This window comes from Stenella coeruleoalba (assembly GCF_951394435.1).
Source record: "Stenella coeruleoalba genome assembly, chromosome: 5".
Taxonomy (NCBI): Eukaryota; Metazoa; Chordata; class Mammalia; order Artiodactyla; family Delphinidae; genus Stenella; species Stenella coeruleoalba.
The window spans coordinates 52,837,199-52,862,814 of record NC_137150.1 but is presented as its reverse complement, the minus strand read 5'-3'; the positions used below and the strand labels follow the sequence as shown (position 1 = coordinate 52,862,814).

At 35.3% G+C, this 25,616-nt stretch overlaps 1 protein-coding gene across 6 annotated transcripts in view; it reads right to left on the bottom strand.

Annotated features, from left to right (window-relative positions):
* NAALADL2 (N-acetylated alpha-linked acidic dipeptidase like 2) overlaps nucleotides 1–25,616 on the bottom strand; it is a 1,497,545-nt gene that overhangs the window by 1,371,544 nt on the left and 100,385 nt on the right. For 3 of the 6 annotated variants that reach the window (XM_079922502.1, XM_079922498.1, XM_079922506.1), the window contains exon 1: nucleotides 22,615–23,189. The exons of 2 other annotated variants lie outside the window; for them this stretch is intronic. The gene's annotated coding sequence lies outside the window, so the exon portion shown is untranslated. Of the gene's footprint in view, nucleotides 1–22,614; nucleotides 23,190–25,616 lie in introns of those variants that run through there. One more of the 6 variants, XM_079922500.1, reaches the window with a different exon arrangement.

The window sequence follows — 25,616 nt, the reverse complement described above, 5'->3', positions numbered from 1 at the left end:
ATACTCTGAAACAATTTCTATATCACTACTGACATATTTATTATTTTCAAATATATCAACTTTTACAGAAGGTCTACTTCTATCCTTGATACTTGGTCACCAGATGCCAAACAAAATGGCATGTTCCTAAGATCATTGCTTCTCCTGGCATAGCTACAATAGGCATTATTTACATAGACTACAATTAAAATAGGGCACCTAGTGGGGGGGCAATATTGTGGCCCAACTAGTAAACAACTATGCAAAAGCATTGCAAATATATTATTGATTCAAAATTATAAATTAATTTGAAGCACACAGATCTTAAACAAGATTTAAAATTATAGTTCCAAAAAAAAAAAAAAAAAATTATAGTTCCACCGAAGTCTAAATATCTTACATCCTACTCTGTCATTTCTATTGCTCCACTGGCAAACAGTTTTTATATTTCACATATTATTGTTCTCAATGCCTTTTGTTTTAAATTAACATTTCAAAATCTCTTAGAATCTACTATTTCAAGTGAAACAAACATAGCATCATTTCAATATTACAACTCTAGGGCTACTGGTATTTTAAATTACAAACTAATTGACATTTTCTTTCACAATCTCAAAGCATCAAATTTATATGAATAGATTTAATCATAATACTTCAATTACTGGTACTTAAAAATGTCTCCTTCATATAATGCCTAAGAGTTGAATTAAGTAGAGAACTATAAATGTAATTTGTTAAATATGGTACTGAAATTACAAAGATACAATTCCAAAAGATAGAGTCTAGCTGTCAACATACAATATTTTCAGTATGGAATCATTTTTCAATATTCAATTAAATGCATCTTTAAAATAATTTAGTAGGTATCTTTTAATACCAAAAATTTAGTTACAGTGCTTATTTTCCATGTAGCTCTAGAAAAATATTTTCAAAATAGAATTATTAAAGAAGAATTTTCCAAAAGTACCAAAGAACTTTTGAACAAAATATACTTCCCAAAATACACTTGAAGAGTTATATTTACGTCCAACTAACTAAAAAGAAAAATGTCAGTACAGGATATATAAAGTATTGTAAAAAATAATATAGTAGCACTATAATTCTCTTTCATTTACAAGAATGATTGAACACATTTTCCACCAGAATGGCCATGATCTTCACTGAAAATGGCAAATTGCTTTATTTTATTCTGTCAAAGGGTTTTCTTTGAAATGGTGCTGTTTGGGAGCTTCTATCTCAATGACAGCTTGAGCAGGGACAAATATTTCTTTGTTCTAGACCAGAATGATACATGAAAGCAGACAAGGAGACCAAAAAAAAAAAAAAAATTACGATTTACCAAGTAGCCTCCAGTACCCTGAGACAGAGACAGAGAGACGCAGCAAGAGCAGGGAAAGAAACTGCTAGAGTAAGGCAGAAACTAATGTTCTAAAGAGGAGGGATAAAATCCCCTACGGCAAAAGTCAGGTCCCAGGTGAACTGAAAACACCAAAGGTAATTACAAAACCATCAATCAAAACATTAAAAGGAAGAACGTTTTTGATAGCTATGTTCTAAAGGTTTGTCCCATGAGAGAATGAGTCAATTGCTCCAAGTTTGTATAACTATTATCTGTCTAACATTTATTGAGCCACTCCTATTTACTGAGCCACACTTTCCTACTGCAAAATGTCAGTATCTGCCCTCAAAGAACATCCTGTTGAGTAGCTAGAAGAACTATTTGTTTAGGCTCTTTGATGTGTTAGCTGTACAGACATTTACAAATTAACTATTCTCTCTGACTTATTGTGCCCCCCTCAGCTAAATGGGGATTGACTACTTGCCTTGTCACAGTTCATATCTATTTCATTAAGGCCATGCAGTCTATAACTTAACTTCTTCCTTTGGATTTTTAACATACAAGACACAACTTTATGTTTGGATGTGGAAATTATAAAAGTAGGAAAAATTCAAACAGAAATAACCTAAGTGTAATAGAAACCTCTGAGCCTCATCTATAATAAATCACATTGGGGGCTAGAGGAAGAAGTAATTTAAAAGAATCCCATTGGTCTACATAGATTAAGAAACAAATCTATATAAAACTCAGATTCTAAGAATTAGAGATTACTTCTAATATTATCTAGCATATCTTGCCATTTAAGAGAGAAGAAAACTGAGATTTGGAATGGTAAAAGTGATTTTCTCAGAGACATAATGTGTTAGTGGTAGAGATGGAACTTGGATTCAGGAGGGTACCCACCATTCCCAGCACTGATACAAGGCTCGCTATGCCCAAACAGTTTATATAAATAATATAGATTATGCTGAATTCCTGCTTTTCTTCTGGGAGTCTGTCATTTTGGTACATGCCAGACAGAAGGTGCCTACATGACCATCCCCACTGAAAACGCTGGTTGCTGAGCTTCTAAGAAGTTTCATTGGTTGGCAACATTTTACATTTGTCACACTCATCGCTGGAGGAATCACTGCTTCCTGTGTGACTATGCTGAGAGAGAACCCTGGAAGCTTGTACCTGATTTCTCTCAGACATTGCCCCATGTGCCTTTTCCTTAGGCTGTAATAAACCATAGCCCTTCTCCTGACTACATCCTGAGTCTTCTGAGTCCACCTAGCGAATCATCAAACTTAGCAGTGATATTGAGGTCCTCCTGACAAAGAGATATTTTTAAAAGAAATACAAAAATGCTTTACTTTTTTATGTACTAGCTCCCCCACCAACCAGTGGTACAGACTCCTTCAGACTCCTACCCCATGATGTTAGAAACCAGCTAGTGAATGGATGTAAATATTTCTCCATAAGCACATATGATAAATGAGAAAAAAATCCATGACATATTTACTAAAAACCTGATGAAGAGGTACCTCTTAAAGGATTCTACTACAGTAAAGATGTTTTTAAAAATCAAGAAAGTGATCCTCAGAGTTTAAAAAGATATTTCACATTTTAACACAGAAATCTTTCTTATAATGTTAATCAAAAACAAAAATAACATTAATAGAACCTTGAGATATTAAAAAAACTTCATGAGATATTACATGAGATGAAACCCCTGAAAGAAATAGTTAAATTTCCCATATTCACAATGGGAATATTTACAGTAGTCTAAAAATAAGTTTGCATTTTTTAAAAGTCAATACACAACGTTTATGTTGCTTGTAGGTCTATGATTCCACGTAGGTCAATGATTAAGAAAATTGAGTCTCTATCGGGATAAAAAGGCCAAAACAAAATGTAATTTGTAACATGTTTTGAACATCATTATTAATATCTTAACAAATATAAAAATATATGGCTTCAAATGTTGTTTTTATAATGTAATTACAGATTGTTATAGAATCAAAATATATTTCTGTAAAACTGCACTATAAATTTTATAATCCATGAAAATTATTCAATTTATGGATCTTCACGTTTTGAAAACACATACTCCAAAAAAGGGAGCTTCACACAGCATGCAGGATCTTAGTTCCCTGACCAGGGACTGAACCCATGTTCCTGCAGTGGAACCATGGAGTCTTAACTACTGGACCACCAGGGAAGTCCCTTTCTTTTATTTCTTGAGAAAAAAATTATACAATTCTACAGTGATTTCTTATAAATTAAGAAAGACAGCTTTCAGATATGAAAGCCAGATCAATATTTTCTAAAATTGCTGCTGCTTCTTTTTTTTTTTAACCAAGGGAATGCATTCTTTTTTACTTAAGAGACAAGACAATCTATATTTTTTTATTTTTATTTTTTTTTTTTTTGCGGTACGCGGGCCTCTCACTGCTGTGGCCTCTCCCATCATGGAGCACAGGCTCCGGACGCGCAGGCCCAGCGGCCACGGCCCACAGGCCCAGCCGCTCCGCAGCACGCGGGATCCTCCCGGACCGGGGCACGAACCCGTGTCCCCTGCATCGGCAGGCGGACTCCCAACCACTGCGCCACCAGGGAAGCCCCAGGACAATATTTTTTATAATGAAAAGGAGCAAGCAAAAAAAAAAAGAATGTTATCTATTTTTCTAATGATATTAAATATTCAAATAGGAAATGTTAATACTAAACTGTAAGTAAGAAGAACACAGTTGTGATACATACTTGCCAACAATGTTAGAAAATTCAGCAACAGTCTCCTAAAATATTCAGAATCTTTTTTCGTAAAAGGATAAAACATAACAGCAGTGAGAAAACTCACGCAGGTGGTGAATCATTCCACTTTGTTCTGTGGGACCTTTAACCTCAATTGCAAAAGAGATTCCTTTCCCTGACGTCTGAACTGAAATTGTAATTCCACACAGAATGCAAGCACCTATCACCTTAAATTTGTATTATATTAAGAGGAAAACTTATTTAACTACAATTGCCTGATGACAGAGAAGTTACACTATCCAAAATGAAAGTGTGATATAAAAAAGACAGAGAAAAAAGTTATGTAGAGTCTAGGAACCCGCAGGAACTCTCTCTGATTCCTTTTATGACTCTTGAGCTTCTTCATCAATCATCAAAGACAATCCCTCCTTCAGGAAATCTCCTATTCAACAATACTAATTATTGTATTCAATCACAGTGTAGCTCTTCTTTTTAAAGAAAGGCAGTATGCTTACTGATTAAGATAACAAGCTTTGAAGCCACAGATACTTAGCTTTAAATCTTGTTTTTAAGTCTCAGTTTCTTTATCTGTAAAACAGGATAATCGTTGTAGTTTCTATAACATAGGTCAGGGGTCCCCAACCCCCAGGCCGCAGACCAGTAGTGGTCCGTGGCCTGCTAGAAGCTAGACCGCACAGCAGGAGGTGAGCGGCAGGTGAGCAATCAAAGCTTCATGGGCCACTCCCCATTGCTCCCCATCACTCACATTACTACTGCCTGAACCATCCCCCCAACCTGGCCCCATCCATAGAAAAATTGTCTTCCACGAAACTGTTCCCTGGTGCCAAAAAGGTTGGGGATTGCTGTCATAGGTGATGTTTAAATAGATAATGCTTATAAAACACTTAGCTGGACCATAGTAAACCCTGTGCCTGTAGTTAGCTGATAACATTCTCAGGACAGCAACTGTTAGAGTATTAAAGAGTAGCCCAGAATAAATTCTATTTGGACCAAAGGGTCTTATACCTCTATATCTACATCTATATCTATATCCATACCTATATATTTATGTATAGATATATGAAATAAACCATTACAGTATTGAAAGGAATATATATACAAATATTATATATTTACACACACTTTGGGAAGATGAGGCTTCTCTAAGCATGATATCAAAAGCAAATAACATAAAGGAAAATATCGATAGTTATGACTACACAAAACCAAATTTTTAATTACAAAAATCACCATGAATATAGGAGTATACATTGGTACAACGTTTTTGGAGAAAATGCAACAATACTTTAATTACCCTTAAAAATGTACATATACTTTAATTTCTCAATACTGCTTCTAGAAGTTTTTCTACCTGAACAATAAAAAATGTGCTCACAGATCTGCTGAAAAGGAGTTTAGTAGTGTCTTAATTAAAAGGTAGAATGAGAGAGAAAGAAGGAAGGAAGGAAGGGAGGGAGGGAGGGAGGAGGGAAGGAATGCTTCAGTGCTCAACAACAGATTAAATAAGTAATTGTGATACAGCTTATTCTACAGTATATGTATCAGATTACAGCCATTAAATTATATTATAGAAGAATATTTAATAATATTGAAAGATATTCAAAATATATTAACTAAAAGAGAAAACCATGAAAGATATGATAACTTTTTGTGGATAGAGAGGCTAAATAAGCATAATGAGTGGCAAAGATTGGGTGATTTCTCTTTATTTTTCTGTTTTCTGGAGAAAATAGAAATATTTTAAAGATATTTATAAAATATGTAAAATATAATGTGGTAGTTATAATTGTAAAATTTCACGAACTATGTCAGTTTAGATTATTTTAAGGCACAGAGATTTTTACTTTGCATGTAAAATATAATAGCATGGAGAACATGATTAGCTAAATTAAGATGAACAAATTTAGCAGCTTTCATTGCACTTAAGGACAGAGAATTGCCTAACATTCACCTGAGGACAACACCTTCAAATGTAAAACAAAAAATCACCCATTACTAAAAAGAACGTACCTGGAAAGCCCAGAATGCTTGTTTCCTGAATTAATCATGAGAAATGGAAAATGACTAATTCCAAACCACATACACTCAAATTTTTCAGGAATAGATGAAAGAAAAGGAAGAATTTATCTTTATCTTAATGTGCTACTTAAAGCAGTATGGACCTAAGTGTTCTAGATGAAGCTAAATACATCAAATTCAAGGATATTATTAAAACTCATTAAACCTAATTCCCACCTAAACATAAGTGGAATGAATCAAGACACTGAACTAAGTTTTCCATGTTCTAAACTTAATGAATACATAAGTATTTCCATTAAGTATCAATAGGCAGTTATATTATCTTGCTTAATTATTTTTTCTTATCATAAATTTTGGCACATTTTAGAGTGCACTCATTACAGTCCATAATCTCTTGAAGAAAAAAATGCAGTTTTTCATAGTTTCAGATTCTAAAAAAAGTATAGTCACTTCCAGTTTTCTTCCACATAAACTATTACACCTTTTGGGAGTTTCTCTGACCAAAGATATAATCTACATTCGTTTTATTTTGTTTTCTTCTGCATCACACTCGACTTGGGTTTCCAATTCTTATAACATACATCACCTCCCATTGTGATCACTGACATATGGCACCTTCCATTGTGATCATTTAAACGCATTTTTGTCTCTCCACACAAACACACACACGTTTTAACCTCTATAAAGGCAAGAAACTTGCCTTGTTTGTTTTTGTACTTCTAACATCTACTCTAGACATAATTCTTATTCACTAAGTGCTAAATAAAATAGAATTTGGGAAATTCATGTAAAACCTGTACTTGGAGACACAACATTCTGCTATTTATTAAAAGCAAAACACAACTTCTCAGGACATCAGGCACATCATCTGTAACATATGGATGGTAGCTACCCAGTCAGTGCCCACATGTGTCTCAGTAAATTAAAGCTTGTGAAGACTCTAGGGGATTGCAAATCACTGTGTAATACATCCAGTGCCAACAGCTCCTTACATTATTGACGTTTAGTAAAAACTAATACCTGATTCCACTAGAAAATTTTTCATCTATCTACTTATCTATCTAAGACTTTTAAGCCAAATAAATGTTTGTCATCCAGAATGTGAAGTTACTAATTATTAATAAGAAATTGATATTTTATAGTACAAAGAGCAGAGACTTGGAAGTTACAAGATTAGGCTCACATTTTTACTTCATCATTTATTAGCCACATCAGTTAACCTCATACGTAAGCTACATATGGGACATGCTAAGAATAATAATAAGATGCCTCACCAGAGCTTTAGGAAAGATTAAATATGTTGTACATGAAAGTGCTCCACCAACCAGAAGGCATTATACAAAATCTGGCAATTATTAACTTTTACATAGTAAATTACTGCAAATGATCACTAATCCTAATAGCCTTCACTAATATACTGACTACTGTGTGCAAGGCATTGAAATGTTTTATTTATATTTTTGTTAACCTTCAAAACAACTGTAAAAGATGAATATTACTGTTCTCATTTTAATAGGAGAAAACTAAGGCTCAAAACCCTTAAGGAACTTATCCAAGTACACCTAATGTAGCAGTGGCAGAATCTGAACCAAGGACCATGGATGTCAAAGCCTGTGTTTCTTTCCACCACGTCAGACTTTCAAAATAGAGTTCAGGTATCTCTCCCATTGAATGTCAGTATTACAGCTCCTAAAAATCACACATAAAAAGTTAACCTTTTTTCCTGTTGCACTGAATGGGAAATATTAGTATCTGTTATACATTAACCCCAATACAATAAGTTTCATAAAACACATTAAAACTCTAAGTGGGGACTTCTGGTGGTGCAGTGGTTAAGAATCCGCCTGCCAATGCAGGGCACATGGGTTTGATCCCTGGTCCGGGAAGATCCCACATGCTGCGGAGCAACTAAGCCCGTGTGCCAAAACTACTTAGCCTGCGATCTAGAGCCCGCGCTCTAGAGCTCGCAAGCCACAACTACTGAAGCCCGCGTGCCTAGAGCCCTTGCTCCGCAAAAAGAGAAGCTACTGCAATGAGAAGCCCGTGCACCGCAATGAAGAGTAGCTCCCGCTCGCCGCAACCAGAGAAAGCCCGCACGCAGCAATGAAGAACCAACACAGCTAAAAATAAACAAATAAAATAAATAAATTCATAAAAATAAAATAAAACTCTAAGTGGCAAACTATTATATTAGGATATAAACTGCTGAAGACATTGCTTCATGATCATCAAGCGATTAATACAGTACTTAGCAGATGGCTGATTTCGATGCAGCAGCGTGGCTTCCAGCATCAGCCATACTCAAGTGCATCACCAATGCTATATGCAACGTTTTCTGCAGAGGCTACACCTGATCCTGACACTCTAACAACTATATCTAGTCTCTACTCAAACATTATTTTTATTAAAAAAAATCATACATTGAATTTAGATAAATCAATATATTTTTTTCCTATATAAACATCGGCTGAAAAACATATTTGAGGACTATGTAAAAGTCCACAACATCTGGGAACACATGAGCCACACACTAACCATACATTAACCTGGGAAGATGTTTTATAAGGAGCTCCTTATATGTCAGACATCAGTACAAAAAGTTGGTGTCATTAAATAATGCACCAAAAGAAAACTGAATGAACTTATTTCTGTTTAAAGTCAAGGACAGACCGAAAACATTTAAGACTGACTTTTTGTCGATAATGAAGAACATAGTGTATGTAATGTGTAAAACACACATATGCTACAGAATCCTTTATTATTCAAGTCATGGTTCTTATAGGCAATCCAAAGCTAATGGATAAAAATATGGAGAACTAAACAACATTTATTTTATCACATACATTTTATGATTTTTTTTAATTCCTGTAAAATATGTATTCGATTATCTGCTTATTTAAGGGGAAAAAAGTGAATGTCTGTCCCAGAAAGAGGAATAAAACAGTAAAATTTCCTTTTTGAACAAAATATTCAATTGGATACACTGTAAGCATACTGTAAATACTTCTTATACCTCACAATTAAAGACTTAGTTGAATCTCTGCCTTTATCCCAGGTAACACAGATAAATGGTCCAAAAGATAAAGACTTTTAGTGTTTCAACTGTCTTTTAACATAAACTAAATTTTGTTTAAATTATCCTTTTTCCTTCTATAACCAAAAAAAGAAAAAGAAAAACTGTCTACTTAATAAAGGGGAAAAGTATTTTAGCCAACAGAAAACACATCAGTGGCTATCATTTAATCCTTTAACTATGTTGCAGGATGAGACCGTTAGAAAACTTTTTTTTTTCATTGATAATATAAACACACTAAACCTCGGGGGCAGGATCAGAACTTTGAGAAGAACACCAAGTGGGAAAATAAAGTCACATCCAGGATTTGGGGACAGGAGGAACCAAAGTGTGTGACAATTCTGAGGCAGATGGGAAGCTGTAACTAAGAAAGCCATCCCCCCAGGTAGTGAGGCCACTCACTCCATCAGCCTCATTTCAGTGGATGAAAATGTAAAGTTGTCTAAGTCAAACCTAAAATAGTGAAGTTAAAAGCAACCTTCCAAAATTGTAAATTAATGAACAAGATAATTATGAACTAAGACCAAACATAAATTCTTTAACCTATTAGGGGAAAAATTAAAAAGTCATTTAATTTGCCATATTTCATAAATGAAGCTGTGCTGAAGATGTTCCTTGTCTCTGACTTTAAGCACTATTTTTACATTGCTGCTTAATAGTAGCAATCTGCCCAAATTTCATTCTATTCATATACAATACCAGCCCATATGTTTTATAATTCCATTTTTAATAGAGTGAGCAAAGCTTTAGCTCTTGGATGTGTAATGAATACTTGCACAGTGATTATAGAAAAAAAAATACGCACTGCAATCTCTCTTGAAAATTCAAGAACGCATTATCTACTGCCCGCCCTTACGAATTAATTATTTAATTTGGCCAAATTATCTGTGCTTTGAAATTTTAAAAAACATATGTTTTAAAATATTCATTTTAAAAAGTTGTTATTAAAATTATATCCACAGAACTGATAATGCCGCTTACATAACTTCTATTCTAGAATTCAGTATACCTGAAATTCATAAAAGTGTAAGTACAGTCAGCCCTCTGTATCTGTGGGATGCCCATGAATAGGGAAAGCTAAGGTAGTATGCCATTTTATATAAAGGACTTGAGCATCTGTGGATTTTGGTACCCACAAGGGGTCCTGGATCCCGAGGATACCGAGTGACAACTGTAATATCTAGATCTTACCCATTTCACTCCACTTCAACATCATACGTGTGTTAATTCTTATTACCTAAAGATTTTTATAGATAGTGCAAAGGGAGCCCAGGTGTTTAAAATCACTGCAATTAGTAAATAAATTACATGAAATGACTGTTTACCTAGAAAAATGTCTAAAAGCTAGGCTAGTATTAATTATAGGTAATCAGGATGATTTTTTTCCCCTTACATTTTATTCATTTAATCCAGTTACACACCTTTAACTTTCTTCATATGTGACTTCTGTCACTAGAAAACCTTTAATAGATTTTTACAAAATATTTCAGAAACCAGTTCCAATTTGTGTATGAATCATATACACAGTTGCACTGTAAATAAAAATGCACAATAAATTTAAAATGTACATTAGTGACTTAAATAAATCATATTTATGACAATCCAATGATGAGTGTTTAAGGTATAAAATATGAGAGGGCTCCCCTGGTGGCGCAGTGGTTGAGAGTCCACCTGCCGATGCAGGGGACACGGGTTCGTGCCCCGATCCGGGAAGATCCCACATGCCGCGGAGCGGCTGGGCCCGTGAGCCATGGCCGCTGAGCCTGCGCGTCCGGAGCCTGTGCTCCGCAACGGGAGAGGCCACAACAGTGAGAGGCCCGCGTACAGCAAAAAATATAAATAAATAAAAAATGAAAATATGAGAGAATGGAGTTAGGAAAAAGAAGAAAATGGGCAATAAAGATAACAGGAATCAGCACATTTTCCTAAGATAGAAAATTCTTAATAACAATCCAGTGCAGTAAAGAGCCCAATTCTGTCCCATTAGTACTATCCCCAGATGGTTACATGAAGGCAGGGAAGAGCCACAGGACACTTATCCTCACTTATTCTCAATAGCAAAGAGACTAGAGAGAGCTTTTCTGTTCTCCTTCGAGTGTTTTTAAGGCTACATACTTTTTTTTATTATTAACGTAATATGTAGTTATTTTAGGAAATTTGGAAATTACAGAATAGCATCAGTGAGAAAATTTAAATTGCCTGTAATTCCAGAAGCTAGAGACAAATACTATTGCAGCTTGGTATATTTTCCTCCAGTCATTTTTCTATGCAAATGTACATGAATTTTAACCTACTTTGCACTGCACAGTGAGTACAGTTTGGCATTCTGCTTTTCCACTTAACACACCAGACTTTTCTGTATTTTAAATACTCTTTAAAAACACCATGTTTCAGAAGTACATAATACTCCATCATATGGCTTTACCGTAATTTATTTAAAAGTCCTGCCATTGTAGGAATTTTGTTTTTTTCTAATTTTAAGTTGGCATATTTAATAATGAACATCATAATTTTGTATATTTATCTGTAGTTTTATCTACACCTCTGCTTTCCTTCTGTTAGATTTCTAAAATTAGATGTCTAGGTCAGAGGTATCAATTTTTTAAAGGCTATTAATGTATATTACCAAATTCTTTTCTCAAAAGATTGTACATATTTTTATTCAATTCTGCAGTGTATGAAGGTGGTTCCTTTTCCACTTCTGGCTTTATGCTTTAAGAATGTGGTAATATCAGCAAAGTACAAACTGGTGAAGCATTTCAATTCCTTTATAATTTACTAGTCCAACATTCAGTTTAAATGCTATGAACTGAAAGGCTTCAAGAGGGCATTTCAAAATGTATTTACACTTACGTGAAGCTGCCTTTACCCTGCAGTTTAAAGAGCTGTGATTATCTTCACAAAATTTTACCATAATGCCTCTTGACTCAGAGGTGTAGCTCCAGAACAGAAAAAATAAAATTAGACAATGATGTCTTAGAAAGAACACAAGATTTTGATTCACATAGACCTAATGAGATATTTAACTTAAAAAAACTATTTAACCCCATTTGACTCTGTTTCTTCAACACTAAAATGGGAGAAATATCTACTTTTCTGGGTTATAAAATTTGATGATATATATATATCAGTTATTGAAAATGAAAAGGCTTGCTCATCACCCTTCCATAGTGAAGCTCACCAGAACCAAATCCCACCTAAGCATATATTTATCACCTTTTAGTGTTTAATTCTTAAAATAGATGTTTAAGGATTATTAAATATGTAAAGAACGCTTCCCATGCAAAAACAAACAGCAAAAAAAGATAACCAGGAGGAAACAGACTATGCAGAGTGAGAAATACTTCAACAAAATAAAATTAATATACCGTACCATAAAACTAGAACAGGATATCATAAATTAGGAACAATCACAGAATATGAGTTCCTAAAAATTAGGAATATAATAATAAAAGACAAAGTCAAGGAAACCACAAGAGACAAAAAGAAATGGAAAGTTAACAGGGGTAAAGTCAGAGAATTAATCCAGGATAGCCAGCATTTTTTTTCAATAGAAGTTGCCAAAATAAAGAGGAAAGAAAATCACAATAATGTAACAATACCAATAAGAAAATTACCAAGCTGAAAATTCAGTTTGAAAAGGCACACAGATGCTCACTAAAGAGATCAAAAAGTTCCTAAGAAAAGAAGCACCTACCATTAGAATGGCCTCTGACTTCTCAACAGAAAGACTATAAGAAAGTAGAGGCTTCAGACTTCTGAGAGGAAGCAGCCTGTGATCACCCAAACTATCAATCAAGCAGGAGGGCAGAATAAAGACACATCTAGCTTATAAGGAAACAGAAGACTTTCCCAGGCACCCTTTCTTAGAAAGCCACTGGAGGCAGAAATAAGATGTAGGTACCAAAGGGTCCTAATACAAAAAGTGGGAAAGAAACATTCCAGAATGACAGTTGTACTAGGCCTAGAAACAATAGCCACAACTGATGCAGGAGGATGAAGGGGTACAACAGGAATATCTCCAGGCCAAAACCAGAAAAAGTTTAATGTAGCCAATCGCTTATGAGTTTCATCTGAATCTGTTCCCTTCTTTATTCTTATCCTTCTCTCTCTCATCAAGCTCAAGAGGAGTTTATTTTGTTGGTATTTCAGAACACTCTCTCGTTTCTTTTAGATTCTTTGGTTTTTCTTGTATACTAAGCTGAGGACTAAATTCTTTCTCAGGGCCTCTATTTGCTTTAATAATGAAGCTATTCAAGGCCACACTTTTCTGAGAACAACAACAATAAAAAATCATTTTAAAATGTTACTGATGGCCATTTAAACAGTCTTTTATAGAATATTTGGGAACAAATAGTAACAGATATACAGAAAACTAAGCAAACAAAAAAGGAAAGTGTTAATGCTTAAAAATGTATGAGAAAGGGAAAAAAATCATAATCTAAGTCTTGGCTCAGAAGTAAGTGATATTTGGCATTTTTCACAGAACTAGAACAAAAATTTTCACAATTTGTATGGAAACACAAAAGACCCTGAATAGCCAAAGCAATCTTGAGAACAAAAAACAGATCTCGAGGAATCAGGCTCCCTGACTTCAGACTATACTACAAAGCTACAGTAATCAAGACAGTATGGTACTGGCACAAAAACAGAAAGATTGATCAATGGAACAGGATAGAAAGCCCAGAGATAAACCCACGCACATATGGTCATCTTATCTTTGACAAAGGAGGCAGGAATGTACAGTGTAGAAAGGACAGCCTCTTCAATAAGTGGTGCTGGGAAAACTGGACAGGTACATGTAAAAGTATGAGATTAGATCACTCCCTAACACCATACACAAAAATAAGCTCAAAATGGATTAAAGACCTAAATGTAAGGCCAGAAACTATCAAACTCTTAGAGGAAAACATAGGCAGAACACTCTATGACATAAATCACAGCAAGATCCTTTTTGACCCACCTCCTAGATAAATGGAAATAAAAACAAAAATAAACAAATGGGACCTAATGAAACTTCAAAGCTTTTGCACAGTAAAGGAAACCATAAACAAGACCAAAAGACAACCCTCAGAATGGAAGAAAATATTTGCAAATGAAGCAACTGACAAAGTATTAATTTCCAAAATTTATAAGCAGCTCATGCAGCTCAATAACAAAAAAACAAACAACCCAATCCCAAAATGGGCAGAAGAGCTAAATAGACATTTCTCCAAAGAAGATATACAGACTGCCAACAAACACATGAAAGAATGCTCAACATCATTAATCGTTAGAGAAATGCAAATCAAAACTACAATGAGATATCATCTCACACCAGTCAGAATGGCCATCATCAAAAAATCTAGAAACAATAAATGCTGCAGAGGGTGTGGAGAAAAGGGACCACTCCTGCACTGCTGATGGGAATGTGAATTGGTACAGCCACTATGGAGAACAGTATGGAGGTTCCTTAAAAAACAAAAAATAGAACTACCATATGACCCAGCAATCCCACTACTGGGCATATACCTTGAGAAAACCATAATTCAAAAAGAGCCATGTACCAAAATGTTCATTGCAGCTCTATTTATAATAGCCCGGAGATGGAGACAATCTAAGTGCCCATCATCGGATGAATGGATAAAGAAGATGTGGCACATATATACAATGGAATATTACTCAGCCATAAAAAGAAACGAAATTGAGCTATTTGTAATGAGGTGGATAGACCTAGAGTCTGTCATACAGAGTGAAGTAAGTCAGAAAGAGAAAGACAAATACCGTATGCTAACACATATATATGGAATTTAAGGGGAAAAAAATGTCATGAAGAACCTAGGGGTAAGACAGGAATAAAGACACAGACCTACTGAAGAACGGACTTGAGGATATGGGGAGGGGGAAGGGTGAGCTGTGACAAAGCGAGAGAGAGGCATGGACATATATACACTACCAAACGTAAGGTAGATAGCTAGTGGGAAGCAGCCACATAGCACAGGGATATCAGCTCGGTGCTTTGTGACCGCCTGGAGGGGTGGGATAGGGAGGGTGGGAGGGAGGGAGACGCAAGAGGGAAGAGATATGGGAACATATGTATATGTATAACTGATTCACTTTGTTATAAAGCAGAAACTAACACACCATTGTAAAGCAATTATACCCCAATAAAGATGTTAAAAAAAAGAATAAGAAGTAAGTGATATTCACTTATTATTACAAACGTGAAAACAATTTAATGAGCAATTGTGATATAACCGTAATTTTTTTTAAAAGGGAGGATATTTTGGACGGCTGGGTATGAGATCTTAGAAAAACTAATTCTCAACCAACAAAACAAAAAGTCAATAGATAGTATCAAGTATCTATAAATCAAGAAATAACTACTTAAGCATAGAGCTATCAGAAGAAAAAAATAGAAGAGTTGAAAATCATTGTCTCAGGAGCCGCCTGGAAAGAAATATTAGCAAGGTGCTACTTTTAAATTTTAAGCCTATATGAGGTTTAAACTATTATACTTATATAAAATGATGATTAATTTATTTAAATAACTTAATAAAAAGCACCCTAAATTTTTGTTCTTTTAGGACGGAAAGTGAGAGAGGACAGAGAAAAAGGGTGAGAGAGGTAGAAGGAGAAGAATGAAAGATCAGTAAAAGAGAAACTATAGAGAGAAAGCAGACTATAAAACATCTTAGAAAGTAGCTTTCTTCAAATGTTTTTCATTAAATGTAAAAGAGGTAATCAAAGTAATTTAACCTGATTACTAACTCCGGAATGTGTTAATTGTTGTACCACATTTGTAAATAAGAAATAAGTATCAGTGAAATATGGCTTAATTACTTACACTGTATTTCTTCATTCACTCCCCCATCAGCACCCTAATTCAGCCTACTCCTCATGTGCCTAGATGTCCACAGCTCCCTCCCACCAACCATCCTGCTCTAGTCCCAGCTCAGGATCATTTCACAGAAGACCCTATCTTCATAATGGCACTCCCAGCTCAAGAACTTATTGCAGTCCACTGCCTTGGTGTAACGCATGCTGCCTGGCTTTGAAGGCCCTGCCTCTACCTCTCCTCACATCCAGTAAGTTCCCAGGGCACATCCTCTGCGCCAGTCACTAATGCCTACTTCTCCAACTGCCATTCTCCCTTTATGGGTCATGCTGCTTGGTCACCCCTCCTCCCCCCCAGACAAAAAGTGTCTATTTACCTCTGTCATCTACCCAAATTCTCGTGTCACAGTCCACCTCAAACCATAGTGCCTCTAAATTGCCTTCTCTGAGATGTCCCCAGCACACAGATTTAGGCCTTTTCTAATGACTCTTACAAATATTGCCTTCATCTCATAATTAGCACCTATTTAAATATGTTCCTATTCTCTATTTCTGTATTATATTTTCACTGCCTATTTTGTTTTCCTATAATTGTAAACAGTTCTGTATCAGGAAACATACCGAACTCCTCTATACTCTATAATAATTAAAATCATAAATGGAGCCCAGTAATGCTTTTTGATTGTTTAAAAATATGTATTTTACAGCACCCAGTGCATTTTCGCACACATGCCACATACTTAGGATATGTTGAATGGTTGATTGATTAACCCACTTTAAATGTACTAAATAAACACATTGTATTTTTAAAGCTGTCAAATCCCTTGACTATTAACCTTTGTTATTTAACCATCGCCTTTCATCTTTCTGGGCTGAATCTGTGCTTTAGCTGTATCATCACACATTTCAATTTTCTAATTTAGAAAAAAAATAAAGCAGTATGTAAAAATTTCACAAAAGATGATTCAGATACATGGTTATCAAAAATAATCTGTTACCGGAATTCATCTCTAAATTGTCTTTATAATAGGTATCTTATTTCATTCCCAATTAAAATTAAATGGCTTTAAAATTAAATGGAATGTGGAATGTGGCATGATAGGCATTGAGATGAAAGAGCTTCTGAAAAGTTTTCTTTGAAATTCATGTTACCCAAATGTCACTATTTTAGGAATAAACATCCAGTAAGAGTTTGGAGGTAAAGAAGAGTGATACGGTAGAGAAAGAAATGTGAGAAAAGCTTTGGTTCTCCTGTGTGCAAAATTTTACTCCTAGTAAAAGGACTATGTGTCCCACCCAAAACTGTATTATTCCAGTTTTGAGGGATGTTTTGATTCTCCCCCTCCATCTTCATAAGGCAAAAAGTAAATAAATGGGCTGCAGCTACAAGGAGAAAAAATTCTATCAAATTTTTTTATAGAAAATTTCAAAATACCTATCATTTAGAAAACCCATGTGTAAAGTTCCCTAGTCTCCAGACAACAGGTTGGCATAAGCCACACTATATTGCTGGGAAAAGGCTATGTCCTAATAATATAAAAGAACTGTTTTTGTCTTAGTTCCTGGAAATTTGCAGAGGTATGTTAAAGAAAAAGAGAAGCCAAACTGGGCATGTTAGCATGAACAGACATCCAATAAACAGCAACAGAATGGAGGAAATTTACACCCCTTTGCTCAGACAATTAAAAACAATTAACGTTTTTCTCATCAACAAGCCAGCTTCAAATGTTGTGTGCAAAATTCACAAGCAGTCGTCCTGCCAGTAGCATACTTGACTCCTTAGTCTTTATAGAAAACTGTTTTTTGTCTCACTTGCTCTGAAAGTATTTTAACAATTGCCTTTGGTAACTTAAGGAGAGAATTTGGCACAGAGAATTTGTTAAAATGTACATGAAATCTGCCTGCCAAGGTAATGGTACAGAACAGGTGCTATCCAAGTCAGAAGGTGGATGCAAAAGAAGGAAACCAACAGACGGAATAAGCACAGGAAGTGACCCCGAAACAAGGCAGCCGGCGCCTCATACTGTTCCCACCACCTGGCCCAGCCAGAGCCAGCCCTCTGCCAATTGTCCGGCCAGCAGTTGTTTACACATCCCACTGACAGGCCTGGCCACATCGTCTGCCTTTCTTTCTTTTTTAAAAAATTTCTTTCTCTTACTAGACGAAAGCCTGTTTTGCGAACTTTTGATTCACTTCTTTACTCTAAATATATAAAGGAGTTAGTAATGTTTCTAATTTGTTTGAGTTCTTGTTACAATAAAGAAAATAATCATTTTTGTCTTATTTGTTAGAAATCCCCTTTTGCCGTTAAAGGTGTTATTGAAGGATTTGGGGCTGATTTCTTTGGGCACTTTCTTACTTTAAAGGAAGTAATTACGTTTTCATTTTACTTATTAGAAATTGATACTTGCTGTTAAAGACAGAGGGTCATGTTTTTGCTAAAGTCATTTAGCAGTATGAGGACATTTAGAATGCCTCTATGGTTCAACTTTAATCTCTTCATTAGTATTATTTCACCTGGACCAGCTGTAACCTAGAGGCAGGGCTGTTAAACTGAGATCAGATACCAAGAGTTAGTTTAGATCAAGTGTTGACTTTGATGTGGGGAAGCAAGTTCCTACACTAAATGTTCCTAAAGTGAAGTCCTTAGTACTCAGTATGACTGTGTGGTATAGAACCCTAAGTAGTCAATTAGTAGGGGAGGAAACAAATATTTTTTTCCTCTACTCATTTTAGGTTCATTGGCTAGGTCCCTGTAAATTAGACTGACAAAAGACAGATTAACAAAAGAAAAACAAATTCATTTACATGTGCATTGAGTATACATAAGAGAGAACTCAGAGATGAATACCTCAAAGGGATGGCTGGAATTTGGGGTCTATAGACTTAATTCACTAGGGGAAGGGGAAGGGGAGAAAGGGCACTTATAGAAAAACAAAGGACATTTTGGAAAGATAAAAGGGACCTTAGAAGAACCAATGGGGGTTATGTCAGTTTTGTGACAAAGTCTGTTTGGGTGTGATGAGAAGATTACAGTAGCTTTGCAGAAGCAGATTTAGTGACTTTTTTTTTTTTTTTTTTTTTTTTGCGGTATGCGGGCCTCTCACTGTTGTGGCCTCTCCCGTTGCGGAGCACAGGCTCCGGACGCGCAGGCTCAGCGGCCATGGCTCACGGGCCCAGCCGCTCTGCGGCATGTGGGATCTTACCGGACCGGGGTACAAACCTGTGTCCCCTGCATTGGCAGGTGGACTCTCAACCACTGCGCCACCAGGGTAGCCTGATTTAGTGACTTTTGAGATCTTTGGGGAGGCTCTGCTTTTAGGCAGATACGGGATTTCAGAAACTAAATACATTCAGCTCAAAATCATTTTGATGCCCAATCCCAAAGTATTGACATATACACACTACTATATATAAAATAGATAACTAATAAGAACCTGCTGTATAGCACAGGGAACTCTACTCAATACTCTGTAATGGCCTATATGGGAAACGAATCTAAAAAAAAAAAAAGTGGATATATGTATAACTGATTCACTTTGCTGTACACCTGAAACTAACACAACAATGTAAATCAACTATACTCCAATCAAAATTTTTAAAAAATAAAAACAAAAAATGAAAAAAATGAAAACTAGGGACAAAAAAATCATTTTGATGACAAAGAAGCATATTTTGGGGTGGCATATCCTGATCCTTCACAACATTTCCAGTTCTACTGCTCTCATTTCTGCCTCTTTTCTACTTTCATTAGACTTTCTTTAATTTGGCTATTCTTAACCTGTATTTTGAGTGATAGCAAGCCAGAGAAATGTCCATTTTTCCAAAACATTAGGCAGCATTTCTTTGAGAACTGCCTCTTCTTCACTTTGCAAAATGTTAACATTACCCTATGAACAACAGGTGACTCTAAGGTTGAGAGATTCTGTGTGCAACTTGGTATCCTTGTTCATATTTTCTTTATTGCTATATATATATATATAGTTTACGTTTGATATATATATATATTTTTTTTTTTTTTTTTTTTTTTTTTTTGCTGTACGCGGGCCTCTCACTGTTGTGGCCTTTCCCGTTGCGGAGCACAGCCTCTGGACGCGCAGGCTCAGCGGCCATGGCTCACGGGCCCAGCCACTCTGCAGCATGTGGGATCTTCCCAGACCGGGGCGTGAACCTGTGTCCCCTGCATCGGCAGGCGGACTCTCAACCACTGCGCCACCAGGGAAGCCCAGGTTTTATATTTTTAAAAGTTATTTTCATTTTGGAAAAAAATATTTTAAATGTCCTAAAATTATCGAGTTTATTGAAACTTCCAGTTTGTGTCTATCCTTAGGTCACTAAAATATCACATGAGAGCTGATATCCTACTCTGTGTAGCCTTGGGTGGGTGTCTTAGTCCTTCCAGGATTTTATGTGGCCATACCAAAAAAAAGAAAAAATCACAGAAATGCTCCACGGGTTTCAAGCCCAATCTGGCAGCAAGGTGACCATAAGACAGCATATTTTAAAGGAATAACTCCAGAAAAGATGGTCATAGCAAAGTCTCTAGAATGGAGAACTTTACAATGGTAAGTTTTTTTTATAACTGAACCCAACGTGTCCACACTATACAATAATATACACCAGTAATTTTGTGATTTGTAAATCACCATATGTTTTAAAGACTCCTCATTAGTTTTTCTTACAAAACAAGTACACTTTATCTTCTTGATACATTATTTTATATGATTAGTTTAATGATAGTTATCATCTCTTTCTCATTGCAAAAGAAAGCTTTTATAATGTATATTGACTACACAATTTTCTAGAGTTAAAATAAATAAAACTTGGATATATTGGCTATTTCTTCTTTTGCTAAAAATAATTTTCTTCACTTATTCTTAGCTTTCTTCAAACATTTTTTATGTCTTTAAAGAGAATTTACTGACATACATTTTTTCACTTATAAGTTGATACATTATTATTTATTTTAAAAATTGCATTTCATATTGATTTTGATGGAGTCCCCTTACTATGAATCTAAAAATCAAGAGGAGATGCAGAAAGCAGTTTTGCCATTTGTGACAACTGATCAGGGAAAGAGGAGTATAGGGCTTTAAGTAGTCAGTCTTTGTGGGGACCCTCAGTTGGGTCAATCTATCCATTCCCCAGAATTTACATTTGATCCTGTCATCCCACACCACAAACACCGAGAGCCTGCTATGTGCAAAATACTGCAACAGATCCTGGGAAAACAAGGTGCATCAGCCCAGGTCCTTGCTAACAAAGACCTTATATTCTAGGAAATATATTCTACTTATGTAGGTGTGAAGGAGGAAGAATGGCCTGCCTTCCTGGCTATCAGATATAGGAAGCTGGCCCTGTGAGAATTTCATCGGCCTAGTTTGAAGAAAATATTCAGTATCAGATGAAGTCTTTCCAGTTTAACTGCTACTGTTCACAATTATACCTGAATTCCTTGATATAGTTCAGAAGGACATTCATGATGTGCCCCTTCCTGAATTCTTTAGGCACACCTCCCTATCTTAAACACTACACATCAGACACCATAACTACTTTGTAACCAAAATTTAATATTTTTCCATCCTCTGCCACATCCCTCCTTGAGCATTTATCTCTAGTCTAGCTTAGATGCCCACCTCATTTCTCACTTTGTATCCCATGCTTATCCCTACTGTTTTCACTCATCACATGATGGTGTACTTGCCTGTTCTTGACCGTTTGTCACTAGACTGTAAGCCCCTGAGAAATAGATACATATTCTTCACCATCATGTCCTCAGTGTAAAATAGCTCCCACTTAATAGGTGCTCAATAAATATCTATTGCATGAATGAGTGAATTGCTTCAACTTCTATTTTTCAAGAGAAACAGAATATTCCTAATTGGTCCATTCCATTATCTTTCAAGTAGAAAGATAAATAATCCCAAATGATCCATAATCTATAACTAATTATACTGATTAAAATTTCTTAAAGTATAATTATATGAAGATTTACTTTAATATCCATGGTAAAAGTAACAACTGTTAGTAATTTCTAATTAGTTGCTTTTCTTTCAAATCCATATTAACTTTGGATTCAAATACCACAGTGATATATTCACATAAGCTGATTCATATAGCTAATTCATATAGCATATGGCTCAGAGTAAGTGCTCACTAATGCCAGCATGATGGCGTAGTGCTGGTGGACTGGTTTACGGTGATGGCAATAATGAATGTGTATCAGTAATGTTATATATAAATCATATGAAAGACATATATCCAAGATAATATTATAAAGAAAGAGTGATAAAAATTTGGACACCTATTTCAAAATACAGGAAGAGCATATTCATATATCTTCTTTTCAAGTAATTGTTATTAGAATTATTATTAGATTAAGTATTATAATAACAAACCATCATGTTAGGGAAGAGGATGTGAATTATAATTGTATAATTTTACGATGCTCTGTAGGGCACGGAATTATTCTCTCTAATGTCCAAAAATGCAAGTAAATGATATTGACATTGAAATGCTTTTTGACAAAAACAGCAGTTACAGAGAGAAAGAGGGAAAAATGTTTTTATACTCTCTAACTGCTCAAACCGTTTTACAAATATTTATAAAAGGTCACCAATAGAGGGCTTACCTGGGGTCAAGTGAAAGAGGCCCTAAACCATCAAAAGCTATTTCCAATGTCCAACTGGGATATCTAAAACAGAGAATAACAAAGACAGTTTGTGACAAAGCTGACACACAGTATCCTGGAAGGAGTGAAATCAATTGTGACATTTTTCATTTATTTGTAAATGCCTCTTTGGCAGTACACTCACTCAAAATGACAGTTGCTTCTTACAGAATAGGGGAGGTGATTGTAAAATAGAGGAATCCTGACAGTTGCTTTAATGAGATTCTGCATTAGGGCTATTCTAACACTTTCCCCCAACAAGGAGCCTGCCCTTCATTTTCAATATCATAACTCAGTAATTTGGAAAATGTTATCTCTGTGAAAACTAAACCAGTGAGTCCTTAATAGCCATCGCTCAGTTTATTTTCCTCTTATCTTTCAATTAGAAGAACACATTCTAAAGCAAGTATCTGAATAAATGTCAGCCATACAGACCAATTATGTCTCTTATTAAAAGAGTACTGTTTTTATCAAAAAACAGTAATATGGAATGTGACTGAATAACTCAAGACACACTCTCCAGTAACTCAGTATTTGTTTGGAAATATCAGGGAGTACAATATAAGCTACATATTTAAAACCTTTACTTTCTATATTTTAATAAGTTCCTCTGGAAAAGGAAAGTATTGCCAAGGTAGTTTCACTAGTCTTTAAAATTTGAGCAACTCCAAATTAAGCAATCTTAATGAAGATTCCACATCATTTCTTCATTTAATTATTCTTTGATCATATGTTAAGTGCTTGGTGCAAAGCAACTGGCCTAAACCCATTTCTAAAAAAAAATGTAAATTATACTGTGCAAGGAAAATGCAATCCAACTCAGGCCTAGCCCAGCACCTATTACCTGTTAGTCAACCAATAGGTAGTTGCTGAACTGGTAAGCTGCACCAAATCAAATCTCTGTGCATAGCAAAATGCATTTTGGCATTTCCCTGCATTATGGGTTCAAAGTCTAGATCCCAGAGAAATAAACTAATTATGAGACCTCGGAGAAGTAACAGACTCTCTGGGTTCCAATATCCTTTTCTATGAAGTAGAGTTAGTACTATTTACTGCATGTGATTTCTGTAGTGATTAAACAAATGTTGGGGCAGTAATAAAGCACCTAGCACAGTTCGTGGCTCAAAATATGCTGTTAATAAAGGGTACCTGTTATAATTATGAAGCTTTACTTGAACCAAAACAAATGACATCTGTCTCAAATAAAACAAGAACAAAAGTAGCAACAATAAATAAGTAAAAAGAGGAAACCGTGGCTGCAGGATACTAAGATAAGACCTTCAGTTCTCTCTTTCTTCCAGTAACAGTCTCTTTGCAACTCAGTTCTCTCATCACAAAAATGGGACTAACGTTCCTACCTTTACATAAAACCCCATCTCGGCTTGGCTATGAAGGCTGTCTGGGTATTTAAGTACCCCAAAATCATACGTTCTTGGAAAATATGCAATGACTATGGCAGTGAGCATCATTTCACATTGGCAAATTAACTGTGGTCTCAGATTTTGTGTTGGTAACCTTTCCCTGCTGGCTGCTGATTAATTTTTAGGTACTGCTCAGTAGAGATGGAAAACTGCTTGAGCAGCTAAATGTGTGCAGATTCATGGAGGGTTTTGTTTCCTTATTCTATCCTCAGTTTACCTAGAGCAGTGGTTCTCAAACTTAGCTATACATTAAAATCACCAGGATTTTTATAAAATGCTATTGATAATATCTATGTGCAACCCAGCACAATTAAATCAACATATTTTTTAAAAGCTCTCCAGGTAATTCTAATTATTCTATTTGCAGCTAGGGTTTAGAACCACTAGCTTAAGTCAGATGTTTGTTTCTCCAATAGACACTATTGGCTTCCTATACAAACCATCGTTTCCTCTTTTTTGCTAGGCAGAGCCCTGATTCATCTTAGGTGTCTTTTCCCCAAGCAGCTCTGGGAAGGATGACTTATGCCCAGGTTCAGCCAACCCGATTAGACTCAGCCAATCGTAGTGAACCCATTTCCTTTGCCAGGAATTGATTTAAGCGTATATATGTTATCCATATCTAGCCAACAATATGCAAGGAAACATATTCTGGGGGCTTCTAGCAAAGTTTTCCACCCTCCTAACAAAATGCTTTTTCTTCTGCTGTTGTATATGGATATGAGGCCTAGAACTGCTTTAGTCATCTTGACAGCATGGAGGAAGTTAATCTGAGGATATAGCTAACATCTTGAGAATGGCAGAGCAGAAGGGTAGAAACAGATTCTGTGACAATGTCATTCAGCTGCTGAATTAACTTGTCCCACTTCTGGAATTATGTAAAATAAATTCAAACAGCATCAGAGCACTTTGATTTACATAGCATCCCAAAAAAATATTAAACAAGAAAAAAGCTATATCCCAAGCCTAAGTTTAGCTCAAAAATATCTTTCATTGTTTATATTTTGAAATCCTTATGAACTAAACCAATTGGTGAAAAATGTCAATTTTTCTTAAAAACTAAATAGTGTCAGTTTTACTTACGTGGCTTTATAGCACTTATTTTTACTAAGAAATAGTGTTTTGTAGCAAACATAAGAAATTTAATAGCAGATCCTATCATTCAAATATTTTTCAGAAGTACTAAGTTGTTCTAATATTTACATACACACATAATGTACAATATTAAATATATTTTTATACCGTATGTACAAATACGTGCATGTATTTGCTTTTTTAAGTTATTGCCAACCACATCGTGCTTAAAGTAGAGAAAATGAGTTTTTTAACATCTTACCATAATAATCCCATCATTTCCTAATAACTGTGTTTTTCCTTTTAATTGATTCTATGTATAACTTGCATTCCTTGCAAGTAGTACGTCTTACTGTCAAAATCCATATTATAATTTTGCTTCCAAAATGTCCTTTTACTAGAGCAGTAATTTCCTGACTCAAAGAATACAAGGGATATTTTGGAATGATGCTTTACTGTCAACCACACAGT